This window comes from Somniosus microcephalus, chromosome 6, assembly GCF_052327205.1.
Source record: "Somniosus microcephalus isolate GS21.2 chromosome 6, FLI_Smic_1.0, whole genome shotgun sequence".
NCBI classification, from domain to species: domain Eukaryota; kingdom Metazoa; phylum Chordata; class Chondrichthyes; order Squaliformes; family Somniosidae; genus Somniosus; species Somniosus microcephalus.
This window is the reverse complement of record NC_140992.1, coordinates 258,478,153-258,502,524: the sequence shown is the minus strand read 5'-3', so window position 1 is coordinate 258,502,524 and position 24,372 is coordinate 258,478,153. Positions and strand designations below refer to the sequence as shown.

Below are 24,372 nucleotides of genomic sequence, written 5' to 3'. Positions count from 1 at the left end.
AGGTGACTTATGCAACCCTTCCTTATTAATTATGTGGCCACAATATGATATTTGTTTCTGGAAAAATTCGCACTTTGGGCGATTTGCTCGTTGGCCCCGTTCTCTCAGCCTAGTGAGCACCTGCTCCAAATTGGCAAGGTGCTCGTTGTCGTTTTCTCCTGTTACAAGGATGTCATTTAGGTAGCATTGAGTCCCCGGAATCCCTTGGAGGACTTGCTCCATAGCTCTTTGCCAGATAGCTGGAGCTGATGCTACTCCGAAAACCAGTCGATTGTACTGGTACAGGCCTTTGTGTGTATTTATCGTGAGATACTTTTTAGAGGCCTCTTCAACCTCCATCTGTAGATATGCCTGTGCCAAGTCAATTTTGGTGAAACGTTTCCCTCCGGATAGTGAGGCGAAAATATCTTCTATCCTCAGAAGAGGATACTGTACCGTGTGAAGGACCGGGTTTACAGTCACCTTGAAGTCTCCACAGATGCGAATTTTTCTCTGTTCTTCAGATTTATCATTATTCAACGTTTTCTTCATGACCGGGACGATGGGTGTTGCCCACTCGCTCCAATCTATCTTGGATAATACTCCTGCCTTTTCCAAATTCTCCAGCTCTGCCTCGACTGCTGGACGAATTGCGTATGGCACCGGCCTTGCCTTAAAAAACTTGGGAATTGCCGCATCTTTCACTTTTATTGAGGCGGTGATGCCTTTCAAGGTTCCTAGTTTCTCTTGAAACACTTCCTTGGCGTTGGCCAAGATGTCTTTTAATCGTTCAGGTATGACATCATCATCATTTTTTTTCTTACTGGTCACCGTCAGTGCCTGAATGGAGTGCCAGTCTAAACGTATCTTCCTGATCCATTCATGTCCCAACAGCGGTGGACCACCATCTTGTAGAACGTATAAATACAACTTCTGTATTTCCTTGCCGTTGTATACAACAGGCACCCTTATTTTTCCTTTGGGGTATACTTTCTGCCCCGTATATGTTTTCAAGATAATGGATGTGTCTTTCAAAGGTATATGCGGAAATATCCGCTCGTAATCCCGTCGATTTATGACGGTCAGAGCTGATCCTGTATCTAGCTCCATTTTAACTGGGGACCCTGCTATCGTGAGGGTAACCCAAATGGTCTGGTAATCTTCTTTGGCAATTACATTATGTAATTTGAGACAGCTTAGTCTCTTGTTTCCGGAGTCGCTATCGCTCTTCTGGTCTTCAGAGCTACTGTCTGTCATCATTTGTACCTTCCTGTACTTTTCTTTATTGATTTTTTTTTTCCTGTCCGTGGATTTTTTTTGTCCAGATCGGCATACCCGTGCAATGTGTCCAATCTTTCCGCATTGCCTGCATGCTTTGTCCTTGAACCAGCAGTCCCTCTGGTCATGGGTGGATCTGCCGTAGCGATAACATCTCTCGAAACCCTGTGTCATTTCATGGGTGCCGAAGTCCCGTGTCTTTTGCTGTATCTCTGCAGCTCCTCTTGCGGCTGCTTCGTATGATACAGCCATACTGAAAGCCTTGTCCAGTGTCAATTCTTTCTCAGAAAGCAGCCTTTTCTGTGTTCCTCCACTTAGGAGACTGCAGACGAATTTGTCTCGAAGAGAATCTGCCAGTCCTGCCCCGAATTGGCAGTGCTTTGATAGCTTTCTTAATTCGGTGAGGTAATCAGCGTTACTTTCATTCTTGTGCTGATTCCTCTTGAAGAATTTGAATCGTTCCGCTATCAGCAGCGGTGTTGGGTTTAAGTACTCTTGTAGGGTATCAACAATTTCCTTAAAATTCTTGTCCTTTGGTTTGGCTGGAGTGATTAAGTTTTGTAACAGCCTGTATGTCTTTGCTCCCATTAGATTTAGAATTACTGACGCCTTTTTATCATTTTCTATTCCATTTTCCGTGCAATATACCTCCACTCTTTCCACATATGTGGTCCAATCCTCTATATCGTTATCAAAAGCATCAATATTGCCAGCCTTAGGCATCCTGGAAAAAAATGGCACTTCCCGCGCTTTCCTTTCTTCCCTGCAGAAAACATATGGCGCTCCCCGCGCTTTCCCGCCGCTGCTGCTGACAACGCTGTTTTCTGCGTTTAAAATTTTTTTTTTTATTTACAGGTGGAGACTCGTTCCCGCTGGACTCTCTGGGACTTTTCCCCCCCTCTGCTAGGTCCGAACGCCGACCTGCTTTGCAGCACCGGCCGTCTCCCGAGTGCTCCCCCCCCATCTGTTTCTGCTTGCCTCCGCCTTCGCTGCTCGGCCTCGCTGCAGAGCCAGCCGATGGAGCCCCAGCACGCCACCCAGGAAAGGTTATTGCAGTACCTGCCACCAGCTCGGCCAGCTGGTGAAACCACAGTTTTTTTTTCTTGCTTTTCTTCGACTTTGGACGTCTGAGGAATCGATGTCCTTGAGGTGCTGCCGAATTGCAGGTAAGTCCGTTTCCAATTCGTCGCCACTGTTGTATCCATGTGTTAATAGAGACACTGAAGGCAGGAGTTAGTTTCACAGGTGTTTACTGAACAAAGTCTGGAGGTGAACTAACTGATACAACACAATATACAGGCTTATATAGCCCGAGTGGCCATTACCGGCATTACAGTACACAGGGGGCTCTTAAAGGCACATACACTACAGACACCCTGAGGTTGTGAAAGGCGCTGTATAATCAGTCTTTTTAAATCAATCTTTGGGGTTGAAATTGTGCTGTGTGCTCGCTGTAATGCATTGGTTAACGCCTTCCTTCCCCTGAAATGCTCGGCTTACTATTTGAGCCAAGTTCTTGGCCTAGAAATTCGACTCGGGCGGTGGCATCGGATCGCATCAGATTGACGCTGCGTATAACGGACGGCCGATCCGATATCCTGTTTTGTGTCACCGCCCGAGACGAATTTCTCGGCCCATATTCCTTGTGCACTCTCACCCAGCAACTATTAGTAACTTTCATGAGACCGCTCTCCTTGTTAATGGACAGTTATTTAGGCTGCAGTTACCCCGGCACTTTCAGATTGGCTGCATGTCAATACAAGAGTGCTAACATAACTCAGGAGCAAGGTGCCAATTTGAATCCTGAGCTCACTAAAGCCAAACACGATGAGATCTCCTCACAGAGGCTCGTACCTGTTGGCTTCCAGGCGATGTACTGTTTCATGGTGTAAAGCCAGTTCTGGGGGGTACGGTAGTGTTTGGTCTATGTTAATAGACTAGTAATCCAGAGGTCTAGACTAATAATCCAAAGAATGTGTGTTTAAATCCCACCATGGCAGTTTGATCATTTGCATTCAATTTAAAAATTATGAAAATCAGTAAGAGTGACCATGAAGCTATCAGATTGATATAAAAACACAATTGGTTCACTAATGTCCTTTAGGGAAAGAAAGAAGAAAAGAAAGACAGACTTACATTTATATAGCACCTTTCACAACCTCAGGACATCCAAAGCGTTTTACAGCCGATGAAGTACTTTTGAAGTGTAGTCACTGTTGTAATGTAGGAAATGTGGCACCCAATTTGTACATTGCAAGCTCCCACAAACAGCAATGTGATAATGACCAGATAATCTGTTTTTAATGATGTTCGTTGAGGTATAAATAGTGGCCAGGAGACCAAGGGGAACTCCCCTGCTCTTCTTCAAAATAGTGCCATTGGATCTTATACGTTCACCTGAGAGGGCAGATGGGGCTTTGGTTTAATGTCTCATTCAAAGGATGGCACCTCCGACAGTACAGCACTCCCTCAGGACTGCCCCTCCGACAGTGTAGCACTCCCTCAGTACTGCCCCTCCGACAGTGCAGCACTCCCTCAGTACTGCACCTCCGACAGTGCAACGCTCCCTCAGTACTGCCCCTCCGACAGTGCAGCACTCCCTCAGTACTGCACCTCCGACAGTGCAACGCTCCCTCAGTACTGCCCCTCCGACAGTGCAGCATTCCCTCAGTACTGCCCCTCCGACAGTGCAGCATTCCCTCAGTACTGCCCCTCCGACAGTGCAGCACTCCCTCAGCACTGCCCCTCCGACAGTGCGGCACTCCCTCAGTACTGCCCCTCCGACAGTGCAGCACTCCCTCAGTACTGCCCCTCCGACAGTGCAGCACTCCCTCAGCACTGCCCCTCCGACAGTGCGGCACTCCCTCAGTACTGCCCCTCTGACAGTGCAGCACTCCCTCAGTACTGCCCCTCCGACAGTGCAGCACTCCCTCAGCACTGCCCCTCCGACAGTGCGGCACTCCCTCAGTACTGCCCCTCCGACAGTGCGGCACTCCCTCAGTACTGCCCCTCCGACAGTGCAGCATTCCCTCAGTACTGCCATTCCCTCAGTACTGCCCCTCCCACAGTGCAGCGTTCCCTCAGTACTGCCCCTCCGACAGTGCAGCACTCCCTCAGTACTGCCCCTCCGACAGTGCAGCACTCCCTCAGTACTGCCCCTCCGACAGTGCAGCACTCCCTCAGTACTGCCCCTCTGACAGTGCAGCACTCCCTCAGCACTGCCCCTCCGACAGTGCGGCACTCCCTCAGTACTGCACTGGAGTGTCAGCCTAGATTTTGTGCTCAAATTTTGGTGTGTAACTTGAACCACAACCTTCTGACTTGGAGGTGAGAGTACAACCACTGAGCCCCGGCTGACAACTGCCGTCCTTACTCCAGTCCTACATCAATGTGGTTTACTCTTAAGTGCCCTCTTTTTAAAAATTCATTCTTCGGATATGGGCATCGCTGGCAAGGCCAGCATTTATAGCCCATGTTTAGTTGCCTTTGAGAAGGTGGTGGTGAGCCTTCTTCTTGAACCACTGCAGTCTGTGTGGTGAAGTTGCCCCCACAGTGCTGTTGGGTAGGGAGTTCCAGGTTTTTGACGCAGCGACCATGAAACATCCAATGTAAAACATTTCCAATACAGCAGGACAAAAATGGAGAAAATCCAGAAGCACCTTGGGATGTCTCTTATGTTAAAGGTGCTATATAAATGCAAGTTTTTGTTATTATTCAGGGGCGATCCCTCAACTGGCCCTACTTCAAAGAAATACAGATCCAAAGCTCTTGGTGTGGAGATGTCGGTGTTGGACTGGGGTGGACAAATGTAAGAAGTCACACAACACCAGGTTATAGTCCAACAGTTTTATTTGAAACCACAAGCTTTCGGAGCGCTGCTCCTTCATCAGGTGAAGTGGAGAGATGCATAAAGACACAGCTTATATAGTCAGAGAATAATGCCAGATGTTTACAGGTAATCTTTCTAACTGCCATTTATCACACCTCAGCAGAGAGATAATCACAGCAATCATAGGTGTGAATGGTGTCCAAACAGGTTAGTCAGGAAAACATTACATCAAAGAACAATGAGGTGGGGTCACAAGGGGTCAAATTTGGCAGATGCTGGGGTCTGTATGACAAACAAAAAAGCTCTTGGCAGGGAGTCACACTCAAAGCGGGTACAGGTCCAAGGATAAGTGCTACAGTGTTATGGGCTTATCTCTGACTGTCACGTACTGGGATTTCTGCTTATGCCAATGTGGAGGAATATATGTTAAAAATGTTCCTTTGAACTTGGTGTTCAAGGAGTTTTCACAAGATAGCAAGGCTGGGAGATGTAGGTTAGCACTCAGATGGAATGTCTGAACCAGTGTGATTCAGACAATGAAAGTTAATTGACATTTCGGTGATCATTCACACCTATTCTAGTTGAGATGGCTTGATTCATTTGAGTTTCGCTGGGTAGTCAGGTGATGTTTCACTTCCTGGGGTCAGAATGAACAAATAGGAGAGAAAAACCCATGTTCAGGGTCAGTGAAAATAAATCAGCTTCTTGATTCAACACTGACTTTGTCATCTTACCAGAGTTCGCATCAGTTCCGCTCACTGATACAAATACATAGTTAAAAATCTGCTGTGTATATATACTGTAACACGTGATTTATAAAACTCTTAGAATTTCTTATCATTGAGCATGTTGCAATATCAGACATTTTAGGATCTGTATGGAATCTCTGACTTTTTACATAAACTATGTAGATTATGACTAACTTAAAAGGTCAGGGACAAGTAAGAAATAAATGGGAAGTACATTTATTCATTATTTTACTTTATGCATAAGGAAAGCTACCTTCAACGTGCATACCATAAGGAAATGAGGATAAATTTATAGGGCTAAGGGGAAAGAGCAGGGGAGTGGGACTAATTGGATCACTCTTTCAAAGAGCCAGTACAGGCACGATGGGCCAAATGGCCTTCTGTGCTGTGTGATTCTATAAAGGCATGTCACATGTGCCACAACACTCCAGCATGTGCAGGACAGAGAGCCACCTCAAACACAAGCTTGTTTTTATTGATTTTAATTTGAAGTGATAGACCGCCCACTTCCACCTCCGTAACATCGGCCATCTCCGTCCTTGCCTCAGCTCATCCGCTGCTGAAACCCTCATCCATGCCTTTGTTACCTCTAGACTTGACTATTCCAATGCACTCCTGGCTGGCCTCCCACATTCCACCCTACGTAAACCTGAGGTCATCCAAAACTCGGCTGCCCATGTCCTAACTCGCACCAAGTCCCGTTTGCCCATCACCCCTGTGCTCGCTGACCTACATTGGCTCCCGGTTAAGCAGTGCCTCGATTTCAAAATTCTCATCCTTATTTTCAAATCCCTCCGTGGCCTCGCCCCTCCCTATCTCTGTAATCTCCTCCAGCCCCACTGGAGATATCTGCGCTCCTCCAATTCTGCCCTCTTGAGCATCCCTGATTATAATCGCTCAACCTTTGGTGGTCGTGCCTTCAGCTGCCTAGGCCCTAAGCTCTGGAATTCCCTGCCTAAACCTGTCCCCCTTGCTACCTCTCTTTCCTCCTTTAAGACGCTCCTTAAAACCTACCTCTTTGACCAAGCTTTTGGTCACCTGCCGTAATTTATCCTTATGTGGCTCGGTGTCAAATTTTTTGTCTTAAAACACTCCTGTGCAGCGCCTTGGGACATTTACTACATTAAAGGCGCTGTATAAATACAAGTTATTGTTGTTGTTGTGATAATCATTTCTCCAGCAGGGAGGAAACATATCCTGATGAAAAAGTAACAATTAAAAAAAAAATTAGTAAGTTTTATTTCCAAAAAAAATCAGCTATTAACAAATGTTTGGTGAAAGAGTGCAAAAAGTGCTTGAAAAACAATTTGGGGAGGACACATCATGAGGGCCAGCCTAGAAGAAGACAGATACATCAGCCACACCAGAACTCCAGGCACCTCCAACAATCATAATGACCTTCACAGGCAGCTATGGTTAGCTTACTGGTGATAGCCCCAAGTTTCATGGATGAGCATGGAATCTTGTGAACCAATTGACCATGACACCAACCTGCCCAGCCAATTCGCATTCTATGACACTAGAATATCATTACAAAGCTGGAAGGAGTGAATCTGTTTGGTAAACAAAATTTAAAAAAATCAACCTCATTCTTTTGTGAATTAACCCTATGAAAATGAGGGCATCCATGTTTTATTTTGTTCCTGCTTGCCTGTGTCCCTTGAATGCTGGACATCCAATGCTGGTGGTGCACTCTCTACCTTTTCCTCCTCCTTTTCTTTTTCCTTCTCCTCAGACAAGATAACAGCGTGTTCATCTAGGACCCAGACACGGATTAGGATGTGGATGAATCATCTGTGTAGACATAAAAATATGATATATGAGCAGATGACTTGGATTGCGCATCATCTGGTGTTTCCCCCCCCCACCCCAAAGACCGCTGCATAAAACATTGAAGCATATTTTTGCTGACAAAACTATAGGGAATGTGTCTTTTTGGCATCGCATCATATTAGACTACATGTGGTTGACAATTTTATTCAGCAAAAATACATGGCGTAATTTATAACATAACAAAAATCTAGCTCGAATCCAAGAATTTGGTGGATGTGTTCTGCTTCTCACTCAAGGTGGAAAAGTAAGGTGTGTTTTCTTTCTGCTTCATGGAATATTTCTAATAGTTCCACACTGCTACCTGTACCATTGCTTTGCAAGCCTTTATTACTGGTTACCGTCACCTCACCACCTTTTCTAGGTCATGGAGGCTTTTTCTGCAGTTGGTTGCCTTTGATATATTGCGCAGCTTGGCTCAGGCAGCCTGACAGCCACTCGAGTTTCTTAGCCTGTCATTTCCTTTTTTCTTTCAAACAACTGTTCTAGTAAAATATGATGCTCTTGCAACCCTGAAACCAAGTCACACTCAACAAAGATCAAGTGGGTCATTTCTGGTTGGGCATCAACACTTCACGTCCCATTGTACTTCACGTTCCCTTAGCATTGGCGGCAAATTGCTAGGTTAAAAAGAAGGGAACGTGCGTTCTACTGGTCAAATGGCAGTTGCATGGTTACCTTGCAGTAATTACCCAAAAAATGTTAACCCATACTGACAGACTAATTCCATCCACAATTTTTTCCCCAGTAGCAAACAGATTACTTGTAACCTGTATAATGTACTTGTAGTTTTGTCCTCTGTCAGACTCTTAGGGCTCGAATTTCCAAGCCCCGTGGAGGCAGGTTTGGAGGTGGGAGTGGGGGGAAAATTGCAGAATCGGGGGGCAGGAACCCATCCCGCCCCCAACCCGCCTCCATGCAGTTTCCCAGGAGGCAGGTACCCGACCTGTGCTGGGAGCCGCCTCCCCGAGGCGGGAAGGGGATTAGTGCCAATTAACTGCCTGTTAACAGGTAGTTAGCAGGCAGTTTTTGGCCTAATCCCTATTTTTAGCCCTGAAGTGTGGGCTGCCCGACGGCTCCAAACCACGCCAAGTTAGCGAGGCGGACCGTCGGGCTGAAGGGCTTGGAGGGTTCGAGATGTCCGGTGTTCAGGTGAGTGATGGGTGCATGAGTGCTTGGTGTGTGTAAAGTGTTTAAATAAGTTTTACTTACCTTTACTTACTAATGCAGGCTTCCTTCCTTCAGGTCTCGGGAGTCCCTCATCTCACCGGCACAGAAAGCAGAATGGCCACGAGCTGTCAAAAGTTGCAGCTTTCTGCTTTCTGTTCTGGAGAGGTTTCTAACTGAGTCTGTGGAGAAGGACTCAAGTTCGAAGTCAGATTGTCAGTGTTTGACAGCCTCACAGAGCTGTCAAACCCTGATATTTCATCTGTCAAAAGCTCTTGACAGATGAAATGTCAATCCCTGACGTCACCAGTAACCGGGTGGCCCTTAATTGGCCTGCTGAGCCCGCGGGGTGGGCTCAATAAGGTCAATCAAGGGAAAATCGCATGGGTTGGCCACAAATCGATTGAGGCAGGACTACAACCCAAAAAGTGGGTGTCCCGCCTCCATCATGTCCCCATTGACAAAATCCAGCCCTTAAAATGTAAGTAATTTTTGGCTACATACTATGTAGTATTCTCTCTTTATACTGAATGTTGTCTGTTTTACTCAAGGGTTCATTTTCTCTGAATGAGAACACAGTGGCCCGGCATGATAGTGATCAGGTAAGTGCAACTTTATTATTAGAATGGCCTTAGGAGATTGATCTGGCGTGACAGCATATTGGTATGTTAGCTGATTGTTCCTTGGTAAGCTATGACATTGACTCCTCCCCCATAATTCCCGACATGGTGAATTCCTGATCTGTGTGAGCCACAATCTCTCGGGGAGGGGAAGGGAGGGGAGGGGAAGGTGACAATGCCAACCACTATCTCTCTCTCACAGACCTCAAAGGGCTCAATTCAAGAGCAACATTGGATTTGGGAACGGGTTTGGTTCTCCACTTGCTCCATCAAGAAACAATGTAAGAGGAAACCAAAGAAGACAGAAGGCGATAGCTTACTAAATTAGGGGAAAGAAAAAATATATCTCAGGTATTCATGAAACAAGTCCAAGGTTTAATTCTGGCTTTGATCACTCAGCCAGTCTATAATAATTGTGTTTGTAAGAAAGAGAAGCATGGCTGTATACTTAAAGGTTGAAACGGAAATGAACATGTAACCAAGGACCTATTTACACACCAGCTTTAAGGTTGAAGCGTGTTAAATTTGGAGCGTAGATATGGGCCGGAATTTTTTGAGGTGGTAGCGGGCGCGATCGGAAGCGGGTCGGGTCGGGTGGGAAAGTTGTTATTTTTGGGAGTGGGTCGGGAACCCGCTGTCATCCCGCTCCCAAGCGCCTTTCCCCCGGCGCGTCTGTCAGCGCGGACCCAACCCAACTGAACCGGCAGAGGCGGGCGACCCAATTTAAATTATTAGGAAGGAATTTTGCCTACCTGAACAGGTCCGGTGCGGGCAGTGGCCATGGCGGGTCGCGACCCTATTCATGGCTCCACTGATATGCAGCAAGGTGCTCTCCAGCTCCTTGGCAGCAGGGAAGTGAGCAGGCCGCCTCTACCTCTGCTGAAGCCACAGGGCTAGCACCTTGTAGAAGCATGCAGAAGAGAAAGATGACACACAAGTAGATTCACAAGGGTAGCCACTTGGGTGTTTTATCCAATGTTTATGTAAAGTTTACGTTAATGTGCTGTCAAACACAAAAATCTTTATTTTCAACACTTTCCGGTTTTGGACAGATTTGTGTGCACCTTTGTAAGTGGCTTAGTGAGTTGCAGTGAATGGTGAGACATAACGGTACCTCCAGCAATGGTGATGAGTATGAAAAGAATGGCTTGGTCATTGCAGGTATGCCTTATGGTGTTGCTGTGGGGTGGTGCCAACCTGGCGCATCATGTGGCAGCCAGGGTGTACAGCGTCACGTGAAGTAAATTTGTCCATCCCTGGCCTCCCGGGCAGCAATGTGCTCGGGTGCTGATGCCCTCTGTCCTGTGCAGTATCAGGTGATTGCGGAGAAGGTTGGTGGTGTTGTTGGTGCTGCTGGTGTGCCTGGTGCTGCTGGTGTTGGGGTTCATCATGGTCAGATTCTGAGGACCAAGGTGAGACAGTATAAATGGCATCCATGCTGATGGAATAGATGGCAGGTGAAGTAGAGATGACAGAAGCAATCTGTCAATGGTGAGAAAGTGTAAGGAATGGATGGGTTAGATCTTTCGAGGGTGACTATAATGGAGTGGGGTTCCAAAGCCAAGTGGCCTCCTTGTGTGTTGTTAGTTGGTATGATTGCACTAGGATGAGGATGAGTGTGAGGGGTGGCTAGTGAGATGGGGATGTGATAATGTAGATAGAGAGATGGGTGGACGTGCAAGGTATGTTGGTGTGAGTAAGGATGTGCAGGGGTAGGGTTGGGAAGGCAGAGTGATGGGGATGTGACGAGAGCATACGAAGGGAGTCATCGGAGTACCTGGGTGCAGCCCTCTGCCTCTGTGCAGTCATTGTCAGTGTTTGCAGCACTCCAATGCTGTAGTGCACTGACAGCACTATATTACATTGACATCCAAATCCAATATGGCCATGGCCCCTTTAAAGATCCCGGCTGAAAACGTGTAATCGATGACGTCACCAGACCCACACCATTTAATTGGGCCGGGTAACGTGCAGGGCGGACATAATAGGCTTATTAAGGGAAAGTCGTTTCCAGCAGTGGGATGAAGCGAGCAGAGGGGTCACGACCCGCCATGGCCACTGCCCGTATTGGACCCACCCAGGTAGGCAAAAATTCTGGCCATGGAGTCAGACAAGTGAACTGACTCCTGATCACACTTGGAACTGGGAAATGAAACCCCAGCAGCTGGCATTTCAGATCCCTGACTGAAGTGTAAATATGGTCTTCAGCAGTTTGAGCTCCAAGCCCCTCATTCTAACACGGCCTACCCTTGTGATATTTGGATGTCGCATGGCTTAAAATCAGACTTAAAAGAGGAGAAGTGAAAACAGGTAAATTGGCTTTCCAAACCCATAGCGAACACAAGAGCAGTTTTCTCTCAATTCACTGTGTGGTGCAACTGCACCTTAAACTTACATTTAAATTACAAAAGAATTTGTTTACTGTGTATTAAGATGATGAATTATTAGTAATAGTTAACGTCCTGTTTTGATTGATAACAATTGTCTTGTAGTTTCAAGAATTTGAAGTAAATTCACGGCTTCTCAAACTACATGAAATTGCAAGGGAATCAAAACCACCAACAACCAAAGATAGTTCTGAGATAGTTTTAGGACCTTTACATAATGGCCCAGTAATTCGGGTCCCAACGCGTGAGTAAGCACCGTGTACTCACGCGTGGGACCGATGGAATTGCCGGTTTTCTGCATGCACAGCGCATGCGCGGGAAACCGGCATTTCCGATCCTCTGAACCAAGGGGTTCAGAGGTCGAACGCATGCGCGCAGGAGTTTGTGCGTGCGCGCTGAAATTCCTTTTTTTTTTACAGGGTTGCCCGTGCGATAAGGCCTCCAGTTTTTACGCGAGAAAAAAGCAGACGCAAGTACTTAGTTTTAAAAGATAAGTGGTCTATTAATTAATGTTAGATTTTTTTTCAACAGGTTTATTATTTTTAAAGACTTTACAGTAAGGTAAGTGTATTTTTAGACCCGATTTGTTAAAACATTATTTTTTCAAAAATTTGAATAATTGTTTAAATTAGTTTTTTACAGTTATTAATAGTTCATTTAATGAGTGGGATTTTTAAAAAACTTTTATTTGAAGTTTAAGTACTGTTTTGGGTGCCCGGAGTTTTCATGAGTTTGACAGTTCTTACTATCAAACTCATGAATGAACTTTTGCAACCTCCGATTGGTTGCCCAGTGCTCACGTGATCCCAGCCGGCTCATCGAGCTAACTACGCCGCTGGATCAAGGAAGCACAGTGCGCCGGGAACTGAACCGGGCCACTGACAAGAAATCCACGCAGGGCCAGGCTTCAACTGTCGGCGCGCTAGGTAAGTGTAGGTCGGGGGCTTGCACCCGCGGGAAGCCCCCGACACCAATTTCTGGGCCACAGCCTCTTTGCAGGAGCAGAGACAAGATTTTTCTGAATGGGGGGAGAGAAAAACTCACTTTAAAGGGCCTAGAAAACCAATATTCTATAATATAAATATAATTCTTGCAAGGCAGGTATTGTATCTTCTACCCCAAGTATCTCCTACAACAACAACTTGCATTTATATAGCACCTTTAACCTCCTCCAGCCCCACAACCCTCTGAGATATCTGCGCTCCTCCAATTTTAGCCTTTTGTACATCCCTGATTTTAATCGTTCCACCATTGGCGATCATGCTTTCAGCTGCCGAGGCCCTAAGCTCTGGCACGCCCTCCGTAAAACTCTCCGCCTCTCTACCTCTCTTTCCTTTTAAGACACTCCTTAAAACCTACCTCCTTGACCAAGCTTTTGGGCATATGCCCTAATATCTATTTATGGGCTCGGTGTCAAATGTTGTTTTATAATGCTCCTGTAAAGCACCTTGGGACGTTTTACTATGGTAAAGGAGCTATATCAATGCAAGTTGTTATTGTTGTTGTTGTTGTAGTAAAACATCCCAAGGCATTTCACAGGAGTGTAATCAGTCAAAATTTGACACCGAGCTACTCGGGCGATACTAGGACAGGTGATCAAAAGCTTGGAGCTTGGTCAAAGAGGTAGGTTTTAAGGAGCGCCTTAAAGGAGAAGAGAGAGGTAGAGAGTCAGTTCTCCTACCTATTAGAATGACATCTCTTCAGGACATGAATTGGAGCTGTGCCCTTCTCTCCTGGTGCAGTTGAGAAATATGAAAACAGGTAGGTTTAAAAAATCAGTGCTCTAGATTTTTGTCTAAGTTATTCACTCACAGAAAGCTTCTGCAGCACGAAGCACTGAGTGTTTTAAGAGTTAATATTACTTACATAAAAGCACAGTGTTCTGAACCACCAATTCAGCTGAATGCTTACAGCTGCACAGTTCCTTTCATAAGTAAGGGGTACACCTACCATGAGATGAAATAAAATTCCAATAAGGTTACTATATAAATATAAATAACTGTACCATATAGACCATAGGAGAGAGAGAAAAAATGTGACTACATGAAACAGACCAGCTGTCTTGTGGCAGCAAATGCTAACTGTATGAATGCAAAAGTAAAAAGTGTTGAGTTTTACGCCTTGGAGTGCAATAAGTATTTATAATTTTATAGACAGAAATGACCCTCAGTAAGTAGAGATCATATTTTTTGGCCTTAAAACTAACCCTTGGAGTAAAGCCCAGCTTCTGACATTTTATGGTACTGTTTCCTTGGAGGAAATCCTAGGTTGAAGAAAAGCATGTTTCATTTCTTTATGAACAGTGTTATTACAAACTTTCCATAGTAAACACAGCAAGAGCAATTAAACAGAGTCTTATGATTGAAATGTCCTCCACAAGAGATACTTAACTCTCACAATAAATAGTTTATTACTGCAGATTTCACATGACTTGCATTCATGCCTTTTATACAAAAATCACATAGACAAACAGAGCATCTTGCATCCAAGACAGGGTAAGATGCACATACTGTATAAGCACAGTTTTGGAAAGGAAAAGACAATAGTGATGTAAACCCTTGCTCCTTGTCATAACCTCAGCTCACCCACTGTTTCAATATTACATATAATACATTAATTTCATACACAAACATAGCATTCCATGTAAGCAACAGGCAATGTTATCAAAACATTCCTGCGCTGTCGACCGTTTGGAAACTCAGGCAGATTGCAGAGGGACGAGGGCCTTGCTGCCTCCTGCCCTGAGCTTCCATGCAGCCTCAGTCCTAAAGAAAACCTTGTACAATCTATTATTCTCCTACAAACACTTTTAATCACATAATGGATTCCATACCAGTTGTGGAAGATTGATAAATGGTAAAGAGATAATTGTTCTCAGCCGAGAATGATAGTCGATAAAGACGAAAATGTTTATCTACCCATTGTCACTAAAGACTGAAGCAATTGAATAAAATTGTCACCTATAAATGTGTAGAGATTGATTGCTGCAAACGCTTTCTCTGTCTCCAGAAATTAGCTGTGTCCTGTATTGAATAATGAGCATATGGAAGTGAGCAATAAGGCTGTAATTGTTCTTACACTATATGCTCAATAAAATAAAGCAAATGCTTCTTCCAGCTAGAGGTACCACTATAACGACCTTGATTGAAAACTGTAACACGTTTCAATGATACTCTGATTCACGGAGTACAATGAGGGAATTATTTTCCAGCTTGAAAGCAAAACTTTAAGGAATTGCGAGGCTATTAATGCTGAACATATTCTTCCATCAGTAAGTTATCTAGCCTCAAAAGGTTCATAAGAACATTAAAAAATTCAAAGGAGAAAAGGCAACAGGAAAGATTATCCCTCTTATATTCTAAATTTCCCAACATAGCATTCAGCTGTTATGAAGGCCTCTAAAATCTGTATCCCTAACACCATGCCTGGAAGATTATTCGAGATATATATCACTCTTTGTGTGAAGAAGTTCATTCAGTATCTAATGTAAATATTCTTCATTAGTTTGGTAGAGGGTAAATTGGAATCAAAGATTGGCAGGCAAAACTGTAATCGAACAATGGACGGCCTTTAAAGAGGAGATGGTTCAGGTACAGTCGAGGTACATTCCCAAGAGGGGGAAAGCTTGGGCAACCAAAGCCAGAGCTCCCTGGATGACGAAAGAGATAGAGAGTAAGATGAAGCAGAAAAAAGGGGGCGTATGACAGATGTCAGGTTGAGAATACATGTGAGAACCAGGCTGAATATAGAAAGTTCAGAGGGAAAGTGAAAAAGAAAATAAGAGGGGCAAAGAGAGAGTATGAGCATAGACTGGCGGCTAACATAAAAGGGAATCCAAAAGTCTTCTTCAGGCATATAAATAGTAAACGGGCAGTAAGAGGAGGAGTGGGGCTGATCAGGGACCAAAAAGGAGACCTACGCATGGAGGCAGGGGGCATGGCTGAGGTATTAAATGAGTACTTTGCATCTATCTTTACCAAGGAAGAAGATGCTGCTAAAGTCATAGTGAAAGAGGAGGTAGTTGAGATACTGGATGGGCTAAAAATTGATAAAAAGGAGGTACTAGAAAGGCTGGCTGTACTTAAAGTAGATAAGTCACCAGGACCAGATGGGATGCACCCTAGGATGCTGAAGGAAGTAAAGGTGGAAATTGCGGTGGTACTGGCCATAATCTTCCAATCCTCCTTAGATATGGGGGTGGTGCCAGTGGACTGGAGAAATGCAAACATTATACCCTTGTTCAAAAAAGGGTGTAAGGATAAACCCAGCAACTACAGGCCAGTCAGTTTAACCTCGGTCATGGGGAAGCTTTTAGAAACGATTATCCGGGAACAAAATTAACAGTCACTTGGACAGTATGGATAAATTAAGGAAAGCCAGCATGGATTTGTTAAGGGCAAATTATGTTTAACTAACTTGATTGAGTTTTTGATGAGGTAACAGAGTGGGTTGATGAGGGCAATGCGGTTGATGTGGTGGACATGGACTTCCAAAAGGCGTTTGATAAAGTGCCACATAAGAGGCTTGCCAGCAAAGTTAAAGCCCATGGAATAAAAGGGACAGTGGCAGCATGGATACGAAATTGGCTAAGTGACAGGAAACAGAGAGTAGTGGTGAATGGTTATTTTTTGGACTGGAGGAAGTGGTGTTCCCCAGGGGTCGGTACTAGGACCACTGCTTTTCTTGATATATATTAATGACTTGGACTTGGGTGTACAGGGTGTGATAAAAATGATAACTTCCGGGAAGTTATGTCATCACTTCCTGTGAACTATGAACTGTGTACATACCTCACTTCCTGTCATATGTCACTTCCTGTTGGACTGGTATAAATACTGGTCTGTTCAGTATTGTAAGAGGCTTCTACCAGAGGCATGGTAAAGACCTCTCGTGTATATAGTGTGTTTATAAGTTACTTAAAGCTTACTTTAAAGTTACTTGATGGTAAGTCTCCTTTTTCTTACATCAATTTAAGTAACTTAGTATTTACACTGACAAATACTAGGCCTTCAGACAAACTTGGAAGTTAAGGATCCAGGGAACCACCCATCATGGAGAAAATCCTTAGACCTATTCGTCTGGACTTGGACCCGAATACACCAGCAGCTGGCAGGGTATGGAAGCATTGGTATCGTACTTTTGAGAATTTTCTGGATGAATGTAAAGCGGATGCTCCTGCTAAATTGAAGATACTTGTCAATTATGTGACCCCAAAAGTGTTCGAATATGTTGATGAATGGGATAATTACGAAGAGGTGATTCGGGCACTTAAGAAACTGTATGCGAAGACCCCAAATGAGGTCTATGCTAGACATCTACTGGCCACAGCCCGACAAGGGCCAGGGGAATCAATTGACGAATTCCTGCAAGAACTTCGCAGGCTCAGCGTAGATTGTAACTTTCAGGCAGCCTCAGCTGAGCTGTACCGCCAAGAAATGATTCGTGATGCTTTCATCTGCGGGATTGCCTCTCCATTTATACGCCAGCGTCTACTAGAAAGTAAAACACTTGAGCTACAAAAAGCTTTTGACCTAGCTTGTTCACTGGATTTGGCAAAGAGAAATGCAGACCTCTATCAGCTGCCCAGATCTCGATCTGCTGCTGTAGCTGCAACCAGACAATTCAAGCGGTCTCAGGTGAACCCTATCATGGGGGAATCTAATTCTGATAATTCTGATGAAGAGGAGGACGACCCCACTTTAGCAGCCTCTTGGCAATCTAGTAAGGAATGCTTCTTTTGTGGAGATGCTTTTCACCCTAGGAAAACCTGCCCTGCTCGCAATGCAATCTGCAGTTATTGCGGGAAAAAAGGACACTTTGCTAAAGTTTGCCTATCAAGGGCCTCTACGCGGGCCAATCCAGCTAAGGCCTACCGAACTGCCCCAATTAGGGCCTATCAAGATGCTCCAGCTAGGACCTATCAAGCTTCCTCTCGAGCTCTCTCCCGAAGAAGCACACCGAGAGTTTTAGCCACTCTCTGTGCAATGACACCAATTACAGCTGCTTGCCCACAGAACCTGTCTCATGCAGCCACAAAAATTTCAATTAAAGGGCATACCTTAGATGCCTTAATTGACTCAGGAAGTACTGATAGTTTCATTAAGGAACAGATTGTTGCGAAATTGAAACTACATGTCTTCCCATCGGACCAGGCAATTGCGATGGCCCAGTCATCACTTAATACCAGAATCTCCGGCTTTTGTGTTGTTGATATGACACTTCATGGTCGTATGTATCCCTCCACCCGACTTTCGGTGCTCAAGGACTTATGTAGTGATCTCCTCTTAGGGCTGGACTTCCAAAAACAGCATAAGAAACTCACCATTGAGTTTGGTGGATCCAAACCCGGACTTACTATTTCTAATATACCGTCTAAATTACCATTTTGTGCATTATCAGCAGCTTCACTTGATGAACCCTCATTATTTGCCAGTATTCCGCCTCAATGCAAACCGATAATAACGAAATCGCGGCGCTTTAATCAGGAAGACCAATCTTTTATTGCGGCTGAAATCTCTCGACTTCTAGCAGAGGATATCATTGAACCATGTTCGTCGCCCTGGCGGGCTCAAGTCATCATTGTCAAGAACCCTCTAAAACCTCACAAACAGCGACTATGCATCGATTATTCGCAAACCATCAATCAATATACCGACTTGGACGCCTACCCATTGCCACGCATTGATGATATGGTTAATAAACTGGCCGAATACAAAGTGTTCTCCACTTACGATTTAAAAAGTGCCTATCATCAGTTACCCTTGAAGGTCTCAGATAAGCAGTACACAGCCTTTGAGGCTAATGGACGGCTGTACCAATTTCGTCGCCTCCCATTCGGGGTTACTAATGGAGTGGCTGTCTTTCAATGGGCAATGGATGGCCTGGTTAAGCAGGAAAACCTAAGGGACACTTTTCCCTATCTTGATAACATTACCATTGCAGGTCACGATCAACAGGAACACGACTCCAACCTCCAAAAATTTCGGGATGCCCTCCATCGCCGTAATTTGACCCTGAATGAATCCAAATCTGTTGAGTCGCAACCAACCATCAACATCCTTGGCTACTGCGTAGGCAATGGTATCATTTAAGCCAGACCCAGAAAGACTTCGCCCGCTCCAAGAGCTCCCGTCACCTAAGAATCCGGCTTCTTTACGTCGGGCTCTCGGTCTGTTTGCATACTACGCTAAATGGATTCCTCATTTTTCGGACAAAATCCAACCCTTGCTGCATGCTAGATCATTTCCACTGGGAACAGCGGCTGTTGCAGCCTTTAACCTTCTCAAAAAACAGTTGGAGAAAGCGGCTCTTCACTCCATTGATGAGAATCTCCCTTTCGTGGTTGAATGTGATGCCTCGGAGGTGGCGATCTCGGCTACTCTGAATCAGGAAGGTCGTCCTGTAGCATTTATGTCCAGGACCTTACAAGGTGCCGAGCTACATTATCCTCCGGTTGAGAAAGAAGCCACAGCCATCATAGAGGCAGTACGGAAGTGGAACCATTTTCTAGCTCGCCAGCACTTTACATTGATCACGGACCAACGATCAGTCGCCTTCATGCTCGATAATCGAAAACGAACCAAAATTAAGAATAATAAAATACAACTTTGGAGGATGGAACTGGCCTCTTTTGGTTATACCATTCTCTATCGGCCTGGCAAGGAGAATGTGGCCCCGGACACCCTCACACGGGCATTCTGCTCCACTATGTCATCCTCCACTCTCATGGATGTCCACAATGGTTTGTGTCATCCTGGCGTTACGCGCACGCTACATTTCGTACGATCACGGAATCTCCCTTTTTCCACTGGAGATGTAAAGAAAATATGCTCAGAATGCCGGCTTTGTGCGGAATTAAAACCTCAGTTCTTCCGCCCCTCAGATGGTATGCTCATACATGCAACCCAACCGATGCAACGACTTAGCATCGATTTTAAGGGCCCAGTGCCCTCTTCAACTCGGAACACATATTTGCTCACCATGATCGACGAATATTCACGTTTTCCGTTTGCCTTCCCCTGCTCCAATATGCTGGCGTCCACAGTAATCTGCTGCCTTGAGCAGGTATTTTCTCTCTGTGGCATGCCGGCTTATATTCACTCAGATCGGGGTCCATCCTTTATGTCAAGGGAACTCAAGGACTACCTCTCAGAACGGGGAATTGCTACAAGCAAAACAACACCATACCATCCCATCGGAAATGGGCAGGTAGAGAGGTATAACGGTATCATCTGGAATTCCGTACGTCTTGCTTTAAGATCTCGGGGCCTGCCAGACCAGCAATGGGAAACAGTGCTTCCGGATGCATTGCACTCTATACGGTCCCTGCTTTCTACAGCCACAAATACTACACCTCATGAGCGGTTCTTTGGATTCCAGCGTCGCTCATCTCATGGGACATCACTCCCGTCATGGCTAACTACTCCTGGACCTGTATTACTCCGAAGATACGTTCGGACGTCTAAAAATGACCCTCTTGTAGACGAGGTCGAACTAACCGATGCCAACCCCACCTATGCAAACATGCGATATTCCGACGGCCGAGAATCTACCGTATCATTACGGGATCTGGCTCCCTGCCCACCAGGACCTAGTGGGACATCGGGTGATGGCATTTCACCAGGAAACTCTTGGGACCTATCGGGTACCCCTCTCCAGGATCCTGATCGGACACCAACTAGCTTGGTGCCGGTAGAACCCCGTGCTCAAGGTTGCGACCCTCCCAGTACCGCGCATGAAAGTACTGATCCGCCACAGACCAGCTCTGCACCTCCCTCTGAACAGAGGCAGTCCGACTTTGAACCTATTGGGGCTCGTACTCGAAGCCATGATCTCCCCGACCCTTCACAGGGCAATCCAGGCCACACAGACTCTGACCAATGGCCAACCGCATGTAAGCGGACCAGCGACCCTCTACGACGGGAATCCAAACGGGTGCGACTCTTCCTTGTTCGGCGGCTGCAGACCAAAAGGTAGACCACAGCCTCCTAATCCTGCAGGAGGGAAGAATGTGATAAAAATGATAACTTCCGGGAAGTTATGTCATCACTTCCTGTGAACTATGAACTGTGTACATACCTCACTTCCTGTCGTATGTCACTTCCTGTTGGACTGGTATAAATACTGGTCTGTTCAGTATTGTAAGAGGCTTCTACCAGAGGCATGGTAAAGACCTCTCGTGTATATAGTGTGTTTATAAGTTACTTAAAGCTTACTTTAAAGTTACTTGATGGTAAGTCTCCTTTTTCTTACATCACAGGGCACAATTTGAAAATTTGCAGATGGCACAAAACTTGGAAGTATAGTGAACAGTGAGAGGATAGTGATAGAATTCAAGAGGACATAGACAGGCTGGCGGAATGGGTGGACACATGGCAGATGAAATTTAATGCAGAAAAGTGCGAAATGATACATTTTGGTAGGAAGAATGAGGAGAGGCAATATAAACTAAAGGATACAATCCTAAAGGGGGTACATAAACAGAGAGACCTGGAGATATATGTGCACAAATCGTTGAAGGTGGCAGGGCAGGTTGAGTAAACGGTTAAAAAAGCATACGGTATCTTGGGCTTTATAAATAGAGGCATAGAGTACAAAAGCAAGCAAGTTAGGATGAACCTTTATAAAACACTGGTTCAGTCACAACTGGAGTACTGTGTCCAATTCTGGGCACCACACTTTAGGAAGGATGTGAAGGCCTTAGCGAGGGTGCAGAAAAGATTTACGAGAATGATTCCAGGGATGAGGGACTTCAGTTACGTGGATAGACTGGAGAAGCTGGGGTTGTTCTCATTAGAGCAGAGAAGGTTGAGAGGAGATTTGATAGAGGTGTTCAAAATCATGAGGGGTCTAGACAGAGTAGATAGAGAGAAACTGTTCCCATTGGTGGAAGGGTCGAAAACCAGAGGACACAGGTTTAAGGTGATTGGCAAAAGAACCAAATGCGACATGAGGAAAAACTTTTTTACACAGCGAGTGGTTAGGATCTGGAATTCACTGCCTGAGAGGGTGATGGAGGCAGATTCAATCGTGGCTTTCAAAGGGAATAGGAAAAAAATTTGCAGGGCTACAAGGAAAGGGCGGGGGAGTGGGACTAGTTGAAGTGCTCTTGTAGAGAGCCGGCACGGGCTCAATGGGCCGAATGGCCTCCTTCTGTGCTGTAACAATTCTATGATGCTATGATTCAATGGACTCTGTCCTTGGATCCTACTAACCTGCTTTATTTTAAAGTTAAAGCTGGGAATTTTATCAGAGCTGCTCTCGCTCCCCCACCATGAACAGTGTTTCCGCCGCAAATAACATTGAAAATATTTATATTCTCTAGAAGAAGCCTCCCATCCAATGTAATTTATATACATGGTTTTGTTGTAGGTGGTGCTGCAGTTATGCTACAAACATGTTTTGAGACAGGTATCTGCACAATGTCATCCTCATAAAGTAAATTGGAATCATAAAGAAAAGCTTGCATTTATATAGCACCTTTCATGATCTCAGGACATCCCAAAGTGCTTTACAGCCAATGAAGTACTTTTTGAAGTGTAGTCACTGTTGTAATGTAGAAAACACGGCAGCCAATTTGCGCACAGCAAGCACCCACAAACAGCACTGTGATAATGACCAGATAATCTGTTCTTTTTAGCATTGTTGACTGAGGGATAAATATTGTCCAGGACAGTGGGACAAACTCCCCTGCTCTTCCATGAAATAGTGCCAGTGCATCTTATACATCCACCTGAGCAGGCAGACTGAGCTTCAGTTTAACGTCTCATCCAAAAGATGACACCTCCGACAGTGCACCATTCCCTCAGTACTACACTGAAGTGTCAGCCTGGAGTCTCTGGAGTGGGACTTGAACCTCACAACCTTCAGACTCAGAGGTGAGAGTGCTACCCACTGAGCCATGGCTGACACCATGCTGTGAGCAGCACCTTGTTGCTGGTCACCAGGAGGACAATGATAAAGGACTGCAACACATGCATGATTGGAGATGATACACAAAGCTCTGCTCCATTGGGAACTTATTCTTACTGATACAAAAGCACAGGTGGGAGTGTTCACTTTCTAGTAACGTTTAAAAGATTCAAGAATAAATTAATAAAATGGCCTGGCCACTTTGAAAACCTGATTCTACACGAGGCTGGAGTTAAGTCAAGCTGGTGTCAAATTAACAACCGTAACCAGGAGCCGGATCAGCTCCTGAGTTATCCTTCCACCTTCCTGTCAATGGATACTTGAAACCATTTCACATTGGGGCACCTTTAGAGATGTCACTGCACCTTTAGGGTGAAGACTCGGTAGCAGTTTCTTTTGTACTGTTGCACAGGATCAAAGTGTGATGCTATTTCTGCTGCACGAATTCTACAACCACAAACCCTGCGAGAAAACGCATTGGGGTCAATTTTGACTTTGCACAACGGTGTAAAACGAGTGACGGCAAATCGGCAGCCCCTTTTACATCTCTCACTATTCATATTTCCATTGATTGCAATGGAAATAAAAGTCGGGGTAGTGGTAAAATGGGCTGCAGATTCGCCATCATCCATTTCACACTGTTGCACAAAGTCACGATCTGCCCCATTGAGACGAGTAGCCCCCTAGATATTTGCCATTCCATTGAATTTTTTAGCAATAATTGCATGTCATTTTTCTATCATCTTTCTCAGTAATTCAAAAGATTTCACTGATACTTGTTTCAATTATTTAAATTCTTCCACTGTTAACCTTGATTAAATAAATAAAACAAACTGATGCAATAAAACTCACTACGCACTTGGTTTGAGTATAAAGCAAGGCTTTAATCAACTTGTTTCCAAACATGGAGGTCTAGTTATCTTTCACTAGTTCCTTGTCTTACAAAATGTCCTGGTCAAGCTGGGCCCACGCCCGAGTATTTATACTCCTTGGACGGCGCCACCAGCTGGCCATCCAGTGTTATTTCATGAGTCTTTCTTCATGGATCATAAGATTCATAACACAAACTAAATTATATATGACTATACATAATACTATGTATTTATGTGCAAAAAATATGAAAATTGTTCTAAAAGCTTTTAAAAAGCCTATTTCCTGCTTGTTGACATCGCACAGGCAAATCTAATGTTGCATAAGTCATACAGTTATTCCCAGCATAAGTGATAAACATCTTTCCAGTAATAATACGTAAGACTGCGCTTTTATCGCTAAATATGCGTCAGCCTATTTAGGACAGCTGTTGGTGTGTTTTTATTGAAGTCCTGTGTTTCTGTCATTGAGCAGCGGAAGTGTCTTTGTTCCTTCAAACATCCTAGCAAAAGAATCAGCAAAGACCCCCCTAATCCCAACTAATAACCCAGCAAAAAACCTCTCTCACAGGATCTGAACTCAGCAAACCCTCCCTGCACCCCCCCCCCCACCCCCTGCCCCGCCTAATGAAATAACCCAAAAAGTCTGAATTTGAAACTCTATTGATTAATTTCTTTTGGATCTCATACCATACTTGCCAATCCGTGCATAAAGTGCTTGTGCAAGAATAAATTATAGAACATCAAATAGGA

General features: G+C 44.9%; 1 long non-coding RNA gene across 3 annotated transcripts in view; it reads left to right on the top strand.

Annotated features, from left to right (window-relative positions):
• Window positions 1-24,372, top strand: part of LOC147116685 (uncharacterized) — an 85,218-nt gene that overhangs the window by 5,911 nt on the left and 54,935 nt on the right. For 2 of the 3 annotated variants that reach the window (XR_015078859.1, XR_015078860.1), the window contains exons 3-4: window positions 9,384-9,434; window positions 12,259-12,380. The exons of the other annotated variant lie outside the window; for it this stretch is intronic. This is a non-coding gene — a long non-coding RNA (uncharacterized LOC147116685). Of the gene's footprint in view, window positions 1-9,383; window positions 9,435-12,258; window positions 12,381-24,372 lie in introns of those variants that run through there. 3 annotated transcript variants of the gene reach the window in all.